Source organism: Gossypium arboreum, chromosome 9 (assembly GCF_025698485.1).
Source record: "Gossypium arboreum isolate Shixiya-1 chromosome 9, ASM2569848v2, whole genome shotgun sequence".
Taxonomy (NCBI): Eukaryota; Viridiplantae; Streptophyta; class Magnoliopsida; order Malvales; family Malvaceae; genus Gossypium; species Gossypium arboreum.
The window spans coordinates 50,941,858-50,957,388 of record NC_069078.1 but is presented as its reverse complement, the minus strand read 5'-3'; the positions used below and the strand labels follow the sequence as shown (position 1 = coordinate 50,957,388).

General features: G+C 35.5%; 1 non-coding gene across 1 annotated transcript; it reads right to left on the bottom strand.

Moving 5' to 3' along the window:
• Positions 1-543: 543 nt before the first annotated feature.
• On the bottom strand, positions 544-650 carry LOC128281231 (small nucleolar RNA R71). Its single transcript, XR_008271444.1, has one exon. It is a non-coding gene; the product is annotated as a small nucleolar RNA R71 (small nucleolar RNA).
• Between the last annotated feature and the right edge of the window lie 14,881 nt (positions 651-15,531).

Genomic DNA, 15,531 nt, shown 5'->3' with positions numbered 1-15,531 from the left:
TCAGGTGTTTATAAGTATTGATCGAATTATCGATTTACTCCCCGTAGATCCTGAAATTGAAAGGACTTTTCAAGAAAGAAGAAGACAATCAATTTGGAGAAGGATCAAAGAGATGAACCTTGAGAACCAAAATCAAGGAAATAGAGAAAATAACGCCCAAAATTGTATCCTTATTGCTGATGATAGGGATAGAGCTTTAAAATAGTATGTCATGCGAGTTTTTCATGAGCTAAATTCGGGTATTAGGAGACCTAAAATCGAGGCACAACAATTCAAGCTAAAGTTGTCATGTTACAGATGTTTCAGGCTGTGGGGTAATTTATTGGAATGTCAACTGAGGATCCTCACTTTCACCTCAGATTGTTTGTGGAGGTGAGTGACTCCTTAGTGTTAGCCAAAGCACCCGAAGAAGCACTGAGATTAAACTTGTTCCTATATTTATTAAGGGAAAGAGCTCAAGCCTGGTTGAACTCATTGCCATCAGAGTCCATTTCCACATGGCAAATGTTGGCAAAACGATTCCTAATAAAGTACTTCCATGCTAAGTTGCGGAATGAGATCACTACTTTCCAATAGATGGATGACGAATCCTTGTATAAGGCATGGGAATGATTTAAATAACTATTACAAAGATGCCATCATCAAAGAATCTCGCATTGCATCCAATTAGAGATGTTCTATAATGATCTAAATATTCACACGAGGACGGTGGTATATGGTTCTTCTAATGGTGTTCTCCTTTTTAAGTCTTATAATGAGGCTTATGAAATCGTTGGGAGAACTGCCAGCAACAATTACTACTGGCCAACCAATTGAGCAGCTTCAGGAAGACAAGTCGTAGGAATACATAAAGTGGATAATCTCACTTCACTCACATCTCAAGTATCATCGATATCATCAATGCTTAAAAAAATTACTACTAATAAGTTTAATAATTTTTCATTTCAGCTGCCGAATCAATTTAAAAATGTAGCCTATGTTTATTTTGGGAAAGCACACTTGGTCGAAGAATGCCTATCAAAACCATCATCCATGTATTACATGGGTAACCAAAACCAAAACCAAAACCGAGGTAGGCAGGGACTGCAATCCAATTTCTATACCCCATATTTGAGAAAGCACCCAAATTTCTCTTGGAAGCTACACCCAATAACACTTACACATAACCTAGACCGACCCAACCATCTGGATTTACCCAACAAGTTCAAAAATCACCACAAGCTGAACCTACCAATAGCCTAGAGAACCTATTGAAGGCATATATGGTAGAGAATGATGTCACTTTAAGAAATTTTGAAAATCAAGTGGGTCAGCTTGTGACTGAACTTAGGAACCGACTACAAGGAGCCTTGCCTAGTTATACGAAGAATACAAGAAATTCAGGGAAAGAACACTGTAAACCATTAACTTTAAGGAGCGAAAAGAGGCTAGAGCTTAACACTATTGAAGTTGAAGAAGTGCCAGGTGATGTTTAAGATAAAGTGGAAGTTCAACCAAGTGTTGAAAATCCAGCTTCATCAGAACCAGAATATGTAAAATATGATAAGGTAACTTTTGACCTAGTCAATTATGATAAACTAGCACATTTGTTAGATGTAGATATGCCACAACAGATGAAGTGCCCAATTCAAGTTAAGAATCCTCGACCTCCTTGCCTTCAAAAACTTCAGAAGCAAAAATAAGAGGTTTAATTCATGAAGTTCCTAGACGTACTCAAGCAACTTCACATCAACATCTTGTTGGTAGAAGCTCTTGAGCAGACGCCAAATTATCTCAAATTCATAAAGATATCCTGTCCAAGAAATGAAGACTTGGAGAATTTGAGATGGTAACTCTAAGGAAGGAATACAGTGCATATCTACAAGATAAACTACCCTTAAAGATGAAGGACCCTAAATGTTTTACCATACCGTGCCACATTGGAGCATCTTATTGTGGTAAGACATTATATAATTTAGGTGTGAGCATCAACTTGATGCCCATGTTCATATTTAGAAAATTGGGGATAGGTGAAGTTAGACCAACTACGATCACACTTCAGTTAGTAGATTGACCCTTAGCACATCCAGAAGAAAAAATCGAGGATGTATTGGTACATGTAGAAAAATTTAATTTTCATGCTGACTTTGTTGTTTTAGACTTTGAAATAGATAAGGAGGTGCCAATCATCTTAGGAAGACCTTTCCTCGCAACTGGAAAGACCTTAATTGATGTGCAAAAGGGCGAGTTTATCACATGTGTTGAGGATGCCCATGTAACACTCAATGTTTTAAAACCATGTGATTTCCTGACACATTTGATGATTGTTCTACAATATATGAGTTAGAAGAATTAGTCGTGCAATAGGGACTCAATTCTGTTGAGGACCCATTGGAACAAATTTTAATACCAGACCCTCTAAGTGATGAGAGGAGAGAGGAACATTTAACCTTGTTAAAAGCTAACCAAAGGGGATTTAATCTGCAATCCCACTCTGAATCTTTAGAATTAGAGAGCAGAGATTATGTCCAACCAAAAGCATCAATCGAAGAGCCACATAACTTGGAACTAAAGGTACTTCCCTCGCACTTAAAATATGTTTATTTAGGTAACACTTCGACTTTGCCTACGATTATTTCAACAGACTTAACTGAAGAGAAGGAAGAGAAACTTATATTAGTGTTGAAACAATTCAAGAAGGCTATCGGGTGGACCATAGCTGATATTTGAGGTATTAGTCTTTCCGTGTGCATGCAAAAAATCATCCTTGAGGTTGGTGAGAAAGAAGCAATTGATGGGCAATGGAGATTGAACCCCATTATGAAGGACGTGGTAAAGAAGGAAATCATCAAGTGGTTAGATGCAGGTATAGTTTACCCCAGCTCAGACAATTCATGGGCATGCTCGTTTTAATGCGTGCCAAAGAAAGGAGGCATTATGGTTGTGGAGAACAAAAATAATTATTTAATACCAACTAGAACAGTTACGGGATGGAGAATTTGAATAGATTACCGAAAGTTGAACAAGACAACCAGGAAAGATCACTTTCGTTTGCCATTATTGGATCAAATGCTAGATAAACTCGCAAGGCAAGGCTATTACTATTTTTTAGATGGGTACTCAAGGTACAATTAGATCACAATAGCACTAGAGGATCAATAAAAAACAACATTCACATGCCCATACGGCACGTTTGCCTTTTGACGTATGCCATTTGATCTACATTTCAAAGATATATGATGGTTATTTTTACTAACATGGTGGAAAAATTTTTGGAAATTTCTATAGACAATTTTTCAGTGTTTGGAGACACTTACGACAATTGCTTAGCCAATTTAGCTGATGTACTAAGGTGGTGCGAAGAAACAAACCTTGTACTTAATAGGGAAAAGTCTCATTTCTTGGTATGAGACCGAATAATGAGACAAGAGGTCGACGTAGATAAAGCAAAGGTAGATGTCATTGAGAAACTCCCACCTCTAACATCTGCAAAGGGTGTTAGGAGCTTTTTGGGACATGCCAGATTCTTTCGGAGATTTATCAAAGACTTCTCTAAAACTACTAAACCAATATGCAAATTATTGGAGAAGGATACAAGATTCAACTTTGATGAAGAATGTTTGAGAGCTTTTAATGATTAGAAGAATCGACTAGTTTTGGCACCCATTATCGTCACACTAGATTGAGAATTTCTATTTGAATTAATATGTGACATAAGGGACTTCACGGTAGGAATTATGATGGGCCGCCGAAGGAACAAAGGTGTTCATCCCATCTACTACGCAAGTCGAACTCTGACAGGAGCTCAACTAAATTATATGGTAACGGAGAAAGAATTACTTGCTATTGTATTTGCTTTTGACAAGTTTCAATCTTATCTTGTAGGTACCAAAGTGACTATCTATACGGATCATTCAATAATTAAATATTTACTTACTAAGAAAGATGTCAAGCTGAAGTTGATCCAATGGGTACTTCTACTTCAAGATTTCAATCTAGAAATTCAAGATCGAAAAGGGGTAGAAAATCAAGTAGCAGACCACTTATCCAGATTGGAGGCGAAGGAAAAAACCTCTCTACTATAGCTATTCAGGAGACATTCCTAGACAAGTACATACTTAAGGTAAATCATGTCCATAACACCCCTTGGTTTATTGATTTTGCTAACTATTTTAACTTGTAGTTTGATGCTCCTAGATAAGACGTACCAACAAAGGAAAAAGCTTTTTCACGATGTGAAGTACTATTTTCAGCAAGAGTCATACCCATTGAAAAAGTGTGTAGATCAAATGATCAGGAGATGTGTGGCAGAAAATGAGGTATAAAAGATTTTATATCATTGTCATGCAGCTCCAAATGGGGGACACTTTGGAGGTTCACGTATTGTGGCCAAAGTATTGCAACCAGGATTCTTTTCGCCAACTCTATTCAAAGATGTGCATGCCTGCATAAAGAGTTGTGATTAATGCCAGAGGGTTGGAAACATCACTAATAGAAATGAGATGCCCTGAACAAACATCATTGTAGTAAAATTATTCAATGTGTGTGGTATTGACTTTATTGGTCCTTTCCCTTCTTCTTTTGGTCATAGGTATATACTGGTAGTTTTAGACTACGTATCTAAATGGATTGAGGCTAAGGCATATCTGATGAACGATGCTAAGATAGTAATGAAGTTTTTGTAGAAATATGTGTTCATAATGTTTGGAATTCCTCAGGCTATCTTTAGTGATGATGGGTCCCATTTTGTGAACAAATGGTTGAAATCGTTGCTAGATAGACATGGAGTGAAGCACAAGGTTGCCACAGCTTACCATTTGTAGAAAAATGGGCAAGCTAAATTGGCAAATAAGAAGATAAAAGGTATACTCGAGAAGGTAGTTTATCCAAATTGATGAGACTGGTCCAAAAGACTAGATGATGCTTTATGGGCCTATAGGACAAAACACCTTTAGGGATGTCTCCCTATCGGTTGGTTTTTAGGAAAGCCTGACATTTGTCTTTGGAGTTAGAACATAAAGCTTACTGGGCTCTCCAATAGCTCAACTTGGATATTAAGCTTGCTAAAGAGAAATAGAATAATTTCGAATGTTCTCATATGAAAATGTCAAATTATTCAAGGAGAGATTGAAAAGATGGCATGAAAAGCACATTCAAGTTCGAGAATTTGAAGTAGGTCAGTAAGTCTTGTTGTTCAATTCTAGATTAAGATTCTTTCCAGGTAAGTTAAAATCACGTTGGCCCGGTCTATTCACTATTCATCAAGTTTTCCCATACAGGGTTGTTGAACTTCACAACAAGAGAGGTATATTCAAGGTTAACACTTAACACTTGAAACGTTACTGGGGGATAAAATTGAGAAGGATAAAACCTCGCTCATTTGATCAAATTCCTAAATTTTTTTCATTTTTTTTAAATAAATGATTTCTGGATTAGTATATTCAAATAAATTCTTTCTAAGAGATTAGAACTTAAACGAAACTGCTTGTGACCCATTCATCCTTTCCTGAAAATTGATTTTAACATAATCTTCCAAGAAAATATTTCGTAAGTGAAAAAATAAATTTTTAATTTGTCAAATAAAATGGTTGATTTTGATCCAAGTTTTAGTTTTCAACTCAATTTTCAAATTAAGTCTAGGTACTTAATTGAATTATTTGTAATAATTAGTTGTCCTTTTGTAAATATTGAAATAAACTCTTTTTACGTAAATATTTTTAAAATAGTTAAAATTAAGGTTTTAATTTTAATTTTTAATAAATATGATAATAACAACTAATGTATAATTATATTAATTGTTATTAACCTTAAATAGGATTAGAATTGTTCATTATTTTATCATTATTTTACCTAAGAGTTCTTATTTTTAAATAAATAAGATAACAAAAATACTATATTAATATATTTTTTTATATATTAATTGTTATTGTCTTTATATAACATGAGGAATAGTACTATTTTATTATTATTCTTTAGAATTTGAGTTAAACTCCTCCCTTGTTCCACTTTAAATAGCACCACCTGCTTTCGCTATTCACATTACTTTCAACTCCACCTTTCTTTTCTTCTTTTTCTTCACTGCCATACACCATACCTCCCAACCCCCTAAAGCCATCGGCCACCCTTGTAACTAGCAACAACCGCTTGCTCCAACTGCGAGCAAACGTGCACCCCAACATCCACTAGCAGCTGCTCACGCCAACTGTCTGCAGCCTTGCGTGCCTCACAACACTAGCCTTCCACCCTTTCTTCACACACTACTGCACCTTACTCACCAGCCTATGCACATCCTTGCATTGCACACACCACCCGCACGCTCCCTTACTTCATTTTCACCATGTCACCATCGCAAATTGCCGCAACCATCAAGTCACTAATCAATCACCCTTCGACCAACCCTAAACCGACACTATTAGCATCATACTCTCTTTATCTTTTTTAAGTTCATATTTTTTCAAAGGTAGTAAGAAAATTTCTTTCCTAAATTTTAATTTGATTTAGTTATTTAACTTTTCAATTTTATGAATTGTTAATATTTTATGTGAATTAAATTTTAGGGAAATATTACTATTTCCATCTTATGTGATGTTCAAGTTAAATCATGCCTCACAAAAGAACTCGTGCTTATATCGAAGCTGAAGAATCACAAAACAAATTTCATTCCGAAGAAGTGAAAGAAAGATATGAAATCATCTTTAAAAATCAACAAATGCTTCTAGAGAAAGGTTTCACATTGAAAGAAAGTGACTATACTATTTTCATGGCAAGTATCCGACAAGTTGCTAAAGCTTTTAATTGGGAAGTATTTTTGAGAAAGGACCTAGTGCAAATCAAAAGTTAGTTTGGGAATTTTATGCAAATTTGACCTCAAGCAAATTAACAAAATTCTTTGTCTGAGGAATCAAGATACCAATAAACTCAAATACTATCGATGAATTATTTGATTTACCTAATTTCAAAGATGACGAATATTCTTTCTTAATGGAAACTTTTGAGGCTAAGAAATTGCAAGAAATTCTAGAGAAACTTATAGTTTTGGGTTCTAAATGGACTGTGTCAAAGCATGGGACTCACACATTTCATAGAGAATATTTGACACCATTAGCGAATGTAGGGTTTTATTTTATAGGGTTCAATCTTATGCCTATCTCACATGGGACTACAACTTTAGTAGAACGACCGGTCTTGCTATGCTCAATTATAACAACAAAGACCATTGATGTGGAAAAGATCATTCTAAGAGAAATTCAAAACTCTGGTGCTAGATGTTTCGGTCCAAGCTACTTTCCCTTTACAATAACAATTTTGTGCTTGAAAGCTAAAATTCTTGCAAACAAAAAGAAGGCAAGGTATAGAGAAGGCACAATCACAGACTGGGACCTTTTTCAAGTAGCAGGAAATTTTGTTCTGCAACAGTAAGTTGAATTGATCGATCAACCCAAAGAAGAAGTTTCTACAAGGACAAAACCAATGCAATCAATTGAAATTCTTGATTCGGTTGAGCCAACTAAACTAATTTTTGAACCTAACATGGCCACTTCAACGTTTAGAACTTGTTTGCCATGCCCAAATCTTCGTGATGAACTATCAAAGTTGATGGACATAATGCAACATATGTAGTGGCAGCAACAACCTTACTGGAGATACAAAAAAATACGGGATGACTTACTTAGAGGTGCTTTTATGAAAATATTTCATGACCCATTTGCTTTTGTGCCTGAATTTCCAGACTTTATATTTGATCCATGACTCTAATGTTGAAGAAGGAACGAGGCGATTCAAGGACGATGAAGCAAAAGATGGGTTGGATTCTGAGGGGTCTGCAAATAAATAAAAGGGGGATCTTGTCTTTATATTATTTTATTTTATTTCTTAGGATATTTTAAGTTTTTAGGCTTAGATTCTTTTAAGATATTTTTATTTTGCACATAATGAGAGGAGAACTCATCAATAAAAGTGAACAATTTGAAAAATAAGGAGTGTGGCAATAGATATGTACATGTCTAATATTGGATCTAGGAAGAGCTTGGTATCTATGTAGTCAATTTTGACACACCTCCTCTTTCTAGGATCCTACCTGGTGTACAGTATCTATTCACTTCTATATTTTCGATTTCTCTTATACTTTTAACAATGGAGAAATTGTTCATCTTAAGTAAGGGGACCAAAAATTGAAATTGTTTTTGTTTTCAGAATACATTTTTATTATAATTATGATTAAGTTATATTTTGTTCAAAAAATTGAATTTTTTTTAATTATGTTAAACTTTAGTAGAAATAAAGTTCTATTATTTCAATAAATTGCAATGTTAGTTGAATTATGAGATAAATGTTAGTCTTATTAAAGTTTGTAAATCATACTATAAAATTTTTAATTCCTTAGGAGAGCTAGGCATGTATGAAAGTTTAAGTCTCTACAATTGACTTGGTAATTTCTTGAGGCGAAATGTAACAGCCCAATTTAGACCTTAGTTGAAACAGTAGTTTTGGAACCATAAATCCAAGTCAGAAAAATATTTTAATAATATGTTCCGTGCTTATAATAAGTGAATTGATATCTGTGAAAATTTCGTGTGAAAATTTTATCGTTTGTGTGCCCAATTTGATAAAAGGACCTAATTGCGTAAAGTGTAAAAGTGGCTTTCTATATTGTAAAGGTGTCTATTTGCCATGGCTTTCTAAATAAAAGGTCCTTATGTTGTTATTAACCCATTTATAATGTTAATGGACATTAATAGTCATCCATTAATTGATTTTATATGTTTATAAACAAGGTTCAATTTGTAAATAGGTTCTTAAGTCATATTAAATAAAAGAAAAGCTAAAAATCATTTAATTTCTTCCATCCATGACCGAATATTAAGATAAAAAGAAGAAGAAATGTTTGTTCTAGGGTTCAGCTATGTTCAAGGTTGATTAAGGTATGAGTTTTGTTCGGTTTTGATAATTTCTACGTTTTTATGGTTGTTGCTTTGTATTCTATCAAGCTCATGTTTCAATTTCTAAATTTTATGATGATTTTGAATTATTCCATTTATTCTTTTATGAGCTTTGTGGTGATAGTTGATGAAAAATGAAGGATATGTGTTAGATTACTATGTTTTGTATTGGGATTTTTGATGAATTTAAGTACTTTGGGCTAAATTGTAAAAACAAGAAATTGAATAACTAAAATGTGAAATAAATAAAATATGTTAGCTTGTATGAGTTAAAGGAATATTTAGCCAAGTATATGTATAAAGAAATTTTGTGTATTTTGTGATTTTATGAATTAGGGACTAAATTGTTAAAATGTGAAAATATGAGGGATAATTTGTAAAATGCCCTAAATATGTGTATATGGATTTATTTGAATGAATGTGAGATTGAATAAGTCAAATTTGAATATGTTGAGATCAAGAACCAAAGAAAACGGAATTAGATCGGGAAAGTCGAAAGTGGTCGGGTAGTCGGTTAAATCTGTTCAATTCCATACGAGGTAAGTCTATATACAAATAAATGTGTTTAAGTTGATTAATTTATGATAATATGTGTTTGAATTGTGATGGATGAATATGAAAGATGAATATGTAAAATCTGAAAAAGTTTCAATAATTCGACAATGTCTGAAAAGTCCCGTACGAACCGTAGGAATAGCTAGGATACATATGTCATGGCATAGGATTTTCGATATGTGATTTCGTGTAAGACCATGTCTGGGATGTTGTCATAGATTTGAGATTTACGTGTAAGACCATGTCTGGGACATCAATATCCTATTTGATTTTGTGTAAGACCCTGTCTGAGATAGTGGCATCGATATTTGATTACATGTATGATCACGTATGGGGTGTTGGCACTGTACAAGCTTTCCGAGCTATTTGAGTATCCTTAATGATTTCAAACGGTTCAACGAGCATTTCGAGAAATGGATAACTATGTGATTGTGTATCTAATCCAGGTACGTTTGAAATGTATAACATGATTGAAAATGAAAGGTAAGTATTTTTACAATTGTGTACATATGATATATGTAAGAGAATTATGGTTATATAAGCTATATAAGACTTTTGCATATGTAAAGATATTTTATCATAAGTTATATGAATGAATTGGTTCTAGAAATGTGTTATGTGATAAGTTATTTGTATATGGCTTAAGCTTTTGAAAGCTTACTTTGTGTGTGATTTCAATTGTTTAATAGATTATCAAAGCTACTACAAGCTTGGGGATTGTTAAGGATCATCACCACACTATCGAACTCTATTTTGGTACCTTTTGAAAATATGAATATTGGAATATGGCATGTATAGGCTAGAGGAATTTGAATATGTTTTGTGAAGTATATATTTAGCCATGTGATATGGCTTGATTATGGTTGAATTTATAGTCTGATTTTGGTATATGATGTGTGATGCAAAAATGGTAAATTTGGTGTAGATGTATGACTTAGTGAAATGGTCTTTTTGGTAAGTTAGTTTTATGTTGAAATGGTTATAAATGTGATGTGAATCATGTGATCATGGAATGAATTAGTTACAAATATGAATGAATAAGTTTGGTATGTGATTTTGATATATTTTGGTATGAATTATAAACATGAGGTTAGTTGTTTATGATATGTCATGAATGGAGTATGTTTTGGTTATGAATTGATTAAAAATTTGATATGAAATGTTTTGGTTTCGATGCTTGTAGGGAGGACCCTTAATGAGTGGCATGTTGGCCTTGTAAATGGCCTATTGTTGCCCACATGAGCAGGGACACAAGTGTGTGTCTCTGCCGTGTTACTCAAGGGCCATTTAAAAATAAGCCTGGGTAGACCACATGGTGGCAAACACGAGCGTGTGCCAAGCCGTGTGGCCAAATCAATTTCAAACACGAACTAGACACACGGGCGTGTAACTAGTCGTGTGACCCAAGTCAGCAGCCTCCCTAATTTTCACACGGCCTGGCACACGGGCGTGTCTTGTGGCTGTGTGGGCAAGTCAGTATGTATGATTTATTTTGCCACGACCAAGACACACAGGCATGTCTGATGCCGTGTGAGGCACACGGCCTGTTCACACGGGCGTTTGACCTTTGTAACTTAGAAAAATGTTTAAGTTTTGAAAAATTTTGTATATGCTCGTTTTAGTCCTGACCTCTTTCTAAAGCTTGTTTAAGGTCTCAATGACCTAAGAAAGGAACTTTATTTTGATGTTTGACTATGATGCTATGATGTTTGTGAAATGAATGTGAAATGTTCTGATATGTCCAGTAATGCATTTTAACCTTATTTCGGTGACGGATACTGGTTAGGGGTGTTACATTTGGTTGGTATCAGAGCTATGATTTAGTCGATTCTAAGACTAACGTAGTGTATGTGAGTCTAGCTATACTTTCCATATTTATAAACTACGATAATGTGATGAATCCTAATAGTTAAAAATGTGTTTTTATATAGTAAATGGATCCCGAACGAGTCGTAGCTGATGATGTTGAAAGTAATGCGCCGGCTCCCGCTCAAGGGACAGCGCCATCTGATTCTCGACCCATGACTAGTAGCCACGAGGGAGAGGCTAAGTAAGCCTTTTACCAAATGATGAATGGTTGGTTCACTCAAACCAATTCGGCTGTACCACAACCTTCACCCTCGCTAAATCCTCCACAAGTCCCTATTACGCCACAAGTTAATCCGATTCAGTTAAGTAAGCCACCTGTGGATAAAATTTGAAAATATGGGGCCAAAGAGTTTCGTACTACTACTAATGATGATGCTGAGATTTCTTGTAACACCCTAAACCTGGCCTAGACGTCATGGCTGAATCTGCGATATCACATTGAAGTGTGTTATTAAGAGCATCATTCTGTTTGAAAAAGTCCGTACTATATTAAAACCCTCGTAATGACCTTTTACAAAGCTTTTAAGTAACTTGTTCATTTACAAACTCAAGTTAGCAAAAGTTTAATCGATTTAGGTTGTTAATACACTTTAAAGTCAATGCTGTTGCGGAAGCTTTTGAAATATGTTGTAATAGCGTAGTGTTTTAAAACATTTATCTTTTTGAAAATCTGCGTCCTACTACTAGCAAATATAAATCAAACTAAGTAAACGTCGAATTAAAATAAAATTTAAAAAGGCCTTATTACATAAAAAATACCCAAATTAAATAGCTTAAAGATTAAAAGTTTAAAACAGTAGCAAAAGCAGTTGTGTGGCCTCCATCGAGTCCCTTGTAGCACTGACCCGCCTAAGGGTTATCTGCACAGAAAAGCGGAACAGTGAGTTTATGAAAAACTCAGTGTGTAATTCCTTTACAAAAGTCAAACAAACCGTAGGCAAATATAGTTTGGGCCTAAGCCCATTTTAGTGACAGTCCAGTATCAGTTAGGGCCATAGCCCATTACAGTAATAGTATCAATATGGGCCTTAGCCCGATACATTAACAGTAACAGTAATGCAATCAGAAATCCTACCCATCCATCCTCTACACTCCACTCCGTCCAGCCCTGCACTCCATGTGGGGATAAAATCGACCCATCCATCCCTACACTCCAAAATATAGCACCGGTTGTGGCACTAAATAGTGATTGCAGCAGAGCTGCCAGTACAGTACAGTTTCGCCAAATATATCAAACACATCCCCATGCAATATGTCATGTCATAATATCATATGTGTATGCAAGAATGTCATGCTCGAATACAGCCATACATATCATAGGGTATATCAGTCATTTTATCAGTCCAACATTAGGTCCAACATTAGGTCCACAGACATCTCGGACGACCTATGCAACCTTAACAGTCAAACAATGATAATGGGCCACAGCCCATAATGCAACCCATGTGGGCCCACACGCCTGTAGGACCCATAAAGCACAAATATGGCCTTGGTCGTGTGGTCTACACAGCTTGGCCCAATAATCTCCACACGTCCGTGTGGTTTACCCGAGTAGGGCCCACGAGCTTGTGGGGCCCACATGGCCTATTTCGGCCCAACGTGGCCCAAAACGGCCTAAGCCCATGAAATCGCTAATGGTGGCCTCTACAACACGTTCGAATTAGCACACGAGCGAGCGCGCGCTCGTGTAGCGTTTATAGACATGATTTTCGACTTTTGTCGATTAGCAGTTATTGTAGTATGATTACACACCTGTTTGCGAGAAGAGTGCAGTCTCCACGAACACCAACCTAGATTCAATCATATCCCCAATGTCAATCCTTTAACTAATGGATTTAATATTCCTTTAAATAGTACTAAACCAAATCATAATTTGACACTTGCCTTGATCGAACGATAAAGGCTCCTCACCCCTCTATCGTTGCCGAAAATTGATTATAGGCTCTTATAGATTGTCTGCATTCAAACCGAAATCTATTATCCTTTATTAGAACGTTCGCATAAATAGTTGAACCAAAAAATAACACTTACCAAAACTTTTGAAACCGACTCTATGGGAGAACACAATCGGTCTTCTATCTCAAAAAAAAAAACCCACACCGCAGAGACAAGGCTAGCGCCCACACGCTTCTAGCCATAAATGGCAGTAAAAGAAAAAGTTAGAAGCAACACTACCACTGTAACACCCCGTACCCGAGACCGTTGCCAGAGTCGGACACGAGGGGTTAACGGGCTTAATCCACTCATTTTCACAGTCCATTTAAAAATTTTCCAGACAATGGCTAATCAAGCACCATGTCACCTTAAAAATCATAACTTGAGTTCCACAACTCGAAAATAAGTTTTGTAATTTTTTCCTGAAACTAGACTCATATTTTCATTTACATATTTTTTCTAGAACTTTTGGTCAGGCCAATTAGTACAATTTATTAGTTAAAGTCTCCCCTGTTACAGGGTTCAACTACACTGACCTTCTTGTATTGCGACTTAGATAACTCCTTGTACAGGGCTTAAATACTTATGCCATTTGTTTCTAATGAAAATAGACTCAAAAAGGAATCTATACATATATGGTATGACTTCTAATTGTCTCTGGTTAATTTATAGAGAATTTCCAAATACAGATTAGGGGATCCAGAAACCGTTCTGGCCCTGTCTCACGAAAACTTTAACATCTCATAATATACTGTTCATATAATCGTTTCGTTACTTTCCTATGAAAATAGATTCATCAAGGTTCGATTACATAATTTATTCACTATTTAATTCCATTCCTACTATTGTTAGTGATTTTCACATCCACATCACTGCTGCTGCCAAAGATCTATTTTAAGGTAAACTTTACCTATTTCATGATCCTCCATGGATCAACTAGAGTTTGTCATACATATTCCAAAAGTGATCATGAATAACCATTCCTATGGCTAACCATTACCAACATTTCCATACCTCTCGACGGACAACATACGAAATGATTATAATGCTATGATCAAAGTATATTTAAGCCATTTTCGCATGGCTATCCAAATTTACACAAAACCGAAGGGTTCATGACCAACAAAAAAAGGGTAGTCCTATACATGCCATTTCAAAGTTCAACCAAAAGTATACCAAAAGGAGCTTTGATAGTGTGGGCGACTTCGACTTCAAAATCCCGAGTCCGATAGCTGAAGAACCAAAATCTATAAAACAGAGAATCAAAGAAACGGAGTAAGCATTAAATGCTTAGTAAGTTTTGAGCAAAGAATTTAAGCACATCTAAAGTATAGCATTCATATAACTAAACGGATAATTCCATATATACATATTCTCAAATCATTCCTACTTCACATTCCAACCCCTATATTCATACATAAGGGATTATCTTAGCCAAATACCGGAAGCTCATTACTAGACTAAGCGAATATTATTCGAAGGGAATCAACTATTCCAATGCACATACAAAACATACCTCATTGTTGGGATTTTACAAGCGTATTAACTGAAATTTTTACAGCAAGATCGCTCATTCCCGAATCACATACCTTCGGAATTTAACCGGATATAGCTACTCGCTCAAATGCCTTTGGGACATAGCCCGGTTATAGTAACTCGCACAAATGCCTTCGGGACTTAACCCGAATTTAGTAACTCGCACAAATGCCTTCGGATCTTAGTCCGGATATAGTCACTTAGCACAAAAGCCTTCGGGACTTAGCCCGGATATCATTCGAATAACCAAGCACATATATCAATAAATCATGACACATCCGTATTTCATTTTCATTACCAAAGCTCAAACACAAGACACTTATCACACTTGCCATTTCGGCTCAATAGCCACATACAAAGAGCATGATTTTGATTTGCTTAAAACATGATCTAATCAAATCATAATCTAAGTTCTATTACTCAAAAACTTACCTCGGATGTCGTCGAACGATTTCGATGGCTATTCGACCACTTTTTCCTTCCCTTTATCGGATCTAGTTCCCCTTTGCTCTTGAGCTTAATTTAACAAATAAATTGATTTAATCATTTTAGCATCGAAAAGAGGAACTCAAGGTACTTAGCCCATATATATTCATTAGACATTAAAGTCATATACATATGAAATCATGAATCAACTCGACATATTATCCCACACTTCCTTTTAGCCGATTGTCTAAGCCAAGATAAAAGCATCGATATGCTTGCCTCTAACCGAATA